Genomic DNA, 3,174 nt, shown 5'->3' with positions numbered 1-3,174 from the left:
AGCAGTAAGCACGAAGCAAAGAGACAGGTGGAAGGCAAATCGTGCCCAGGTGTATGGAAGAGGAGGAGTCAGGAAGTAGAAAAAGGAGGAACATTTGTAGAAGAAGCAGGAAGGAACAAATGAGAGTCACTCATTTGTAATTCCTTTCAGGCACCAGCAAAACTTTGCCCATCTCCTAGATGGAAATAGCATTAATACAAAGTCATTCCTGTAACCCAGCTCTACTAAAACACAAAGGTCTTGGTAACACCTGGAAAAGATTGCAGTGCTTCACTCACCTGTCTCTGCTTCTTGAAGCCTGGTTTAGCTATGGAGCAGGAGAGTGGGGCACCTTGAGCGAGGACAGCCTGCCAAACTAGGTGCAGGCGTCAGCGCAGAAAGGAAGAGACCCAGAACGCCACAGGCTCCACGCCATGCTCCCCACCTCTTCCTCTTTCCATTTTGCATTGTTGTGATTTCTTCTTTTACTTCCTCTCTTATGCCCTGTATCTTTTCCCTTTCCCCAAAAGATTAGTCAGAATGGATTCAGGTTTCTCAGCTTGTCTGCCTAATAAATTCACCAAGACTTGCTAGGACACTTTTCAAATAAGCTCACCTTTAACGCTGTCCAGTTCAGTAGGTTTGTCTTTCATCCCTTCTATCTTCTTCCTTCCTTCCTCTTTCCTTTCCCCCTCCCTCTGTTCTTCCCATCCTCCTTTCCTTATATTTACTAAACATCCATTTATATGCTAGGAACTGGGAGTTATAAATAATATCATTCTCCTTTTATTGAAAACAAGCTTCAAATGCTAAGCCCACTCTCAGAGACAAGTAGACCCAACATTTTAATTCTAGTTCATTGCTATCATTCGGGTAAGCGTCCCCAAGAGTCCGTGTGCTAAAAGTTTGGTCCCAGCTTGTGACAACTGGGAAGTAAGAGAACTCGTAAAGGGGGCGGGGGCTGGTTGGATGTCTTCCTGTCATGAGGGCATGCTCTCGGAAGGACTATTGGGATCCTAGATCCTCCTTTACTCTCTCTGCTTCCCAGCCACAGTGAAATGACCAGACAGTTCACCAAATGTTCCCCCATGATCTACCACCTCACCACAGGTCCATTAGCAACAGAGCCAACGGACCATGGAACAAAACCTCTGAAACTGGGAACCAAATAAACTTTTCCTCTTTTTATTAGCTCATTGTTACAGCAATGGAAATTGACTGACATATGTATCCCTTGAATTATCTTTCTTCTTCTCAGTGGACCTCAAGCAATTACATGTCGTGCCTCTATTGATAAAATAGGGACACTAGTACAATAGAAAAACCCTAATTTTTTGAAGTTGAGTATATTACTTGCCTATAGAAGCATATTCATTTGCAACCCTCTAGAAACTCACAGAAAACCAGTGAATAATATTTTGGAATTCAGAAAATGTTTATTTTGTACATTAATGTTCTGACAAATCTACCCTACAGATTGTGTTATAATAATATTTCATTTTAAAATAAACTGAATTCACTATTCTAATTTAATGTAATAGAGTATTTAGGTGTATATGTAATTTTGTTTTCCCTAGCTCATACTTTTTTTGAAAAAGAGTTTTTACAAAGATCACAAGACATTGCCTTTTTCCCCTAGAATTTCCATTGTTTAATAATTATTGTATAGCTCAAAGCATGAGTTATGTCAAGGATTCACAGGTGTTTCTGAGTGGCAGCATGTTGGGCTAGAAAGAGCTTTAGACTGCAAATCCTGAAGGCTGTGCTCTTAATGCCAATATTGCTGTTTACTAAGTCTGTGCCTCTTTTAGTTAAGGTTTTTTGGTAGCCAGCATTGGAAATCAACTTTAAATGGATATCTATTTACTTAGAATTCATTGGTTGGACACTCCGGCATCTCATGAACTTGAGGAAAGAGCTGGACATCTAAGACACACAAGGGCTTTTTTTATCTGCTCACACTCAGAGTGGAGGCAGCAGGCCAGGCCACAATATGCAGAACAACACGGGTGAGTTCATAGTCCTGTATGTGTCACAGAAATGCTCTGTCAGCAACCATATTCCTGGTGCCAAGGACCACGCATCCATCCACATAAACACGGCTGAAGTTGACAAGGTCACAGGCAGGTTTAAAGGCCAATTTAAAACCTATGTTATCTGCAGGCCCATTCACAGGATAGGTGAATCAGGTGACTGTTCTATGATTGGCTAAGGCTGATGGCATCTTCTCAAAGAACTTCTGAGTGGGGAGAGTTGTGGATGTGGAACATTTGTCATAAGTAAATAGTCAGAAAGCAAAAAAAAAAAATACCTCACAGGGTGGTACTAGCACTCCACCCTAGGAAAGTAGACTCCTTTCCTTCCAATTGATGCTATTTTTCATGGACCTTCAGGCTCTGAGTCTTTGTTTTGAGTATCCTACTCTTGAAAAAGAGCCTGATAAGCTCAGCAGTGTTCTGGAGAGTAAGAGCTGGCTGTCTCTAAGGTCTAATTAAAGATGATCCCACCAGCATAGGATAACAGCCCAGGCATGGCCCTTGGGACCTCCCCCCTCTCATAGCTCTTATCAGCAAAGAGGGACATCAATAGCACTGGAGGCCACTCTAAGAGGTCTCTGCCAGCATCTCTGGGCAAGTTACCTAATCCCTGGGCCTCACCTCCTTTTGTAAACTCAGAAGTTAGACCCGATTATTCCTAAAATTCCTTCTTCATTCTTGATCCTATGGCTAATGGTTTCTAAAGCTTATTTATTAGTTTATTAGTACATAAATGAAGTACATGCTTACATTCCTTATGGGAAGCTGGAACGTATACATAAGACATCTTAATTTCTTTTTTCATCTCCTTTCCCTCCCTCCTCCTTCCACCCATGACCCCCCGCTTTTTTTTTTTTTTTTTTTTTTGTATGTGTTTGCAGTATATAATGTCTAATGCGCTTTTAAAGTAGTAATGATAATCTTTGGACATGTTTTAATATTTAAAAAATGAAAAAATAGTTTGTTGAGGATAAGTTTGCTCAGTTACATTAAAACATTATGTTATAATTTAAGCCCTAAAATTGTTTTAGCTCAATGGGACAGCAATGGCCCTATATGGATCACAAACCCTTGAGTAGCAGTTAATTCTGACTAACATAAGATAGCCAAATGATCATTAATCCATGTAACTTGATTGAAAATAATGTCGTGAGATTCC

General features: G+C 40.5%; 1 pseudogene; it reads left to right on the top strand.

The window, feature by feature from the left end:
* Positions 1 to 1,972: 1,972 nt before the first annotated feature.
* LOC109117652 lies at positions 1,973 to 2,222 on the top strand (annotated as a pseudogene).
* The last annotated feature ends 952 nt before the right edge of the window (positions 2,223 to 3,174 follow it).

Source organism: Fukomys damarensis, unplaced genomic scaffold (assembly GCF_012274545.1).
Source record: "Fukomys damarensis isolate Sample0158 unplaced genomic scaffold, DMR_v1.0_HiC HiC_scaffold_4, whole genome shotgun sequence".
Classification (NCBI taxonomy): Eukaryota; Metazoa; Chordata; class Mammalia; order Rodentia; family Bathyergidae; genus Fukomys; species Fukomys damarensis.
Note: the sequence above shows the minus strand (reverse complement) of the source record. Positions and strands in the feature narration are given on the sequence as shown.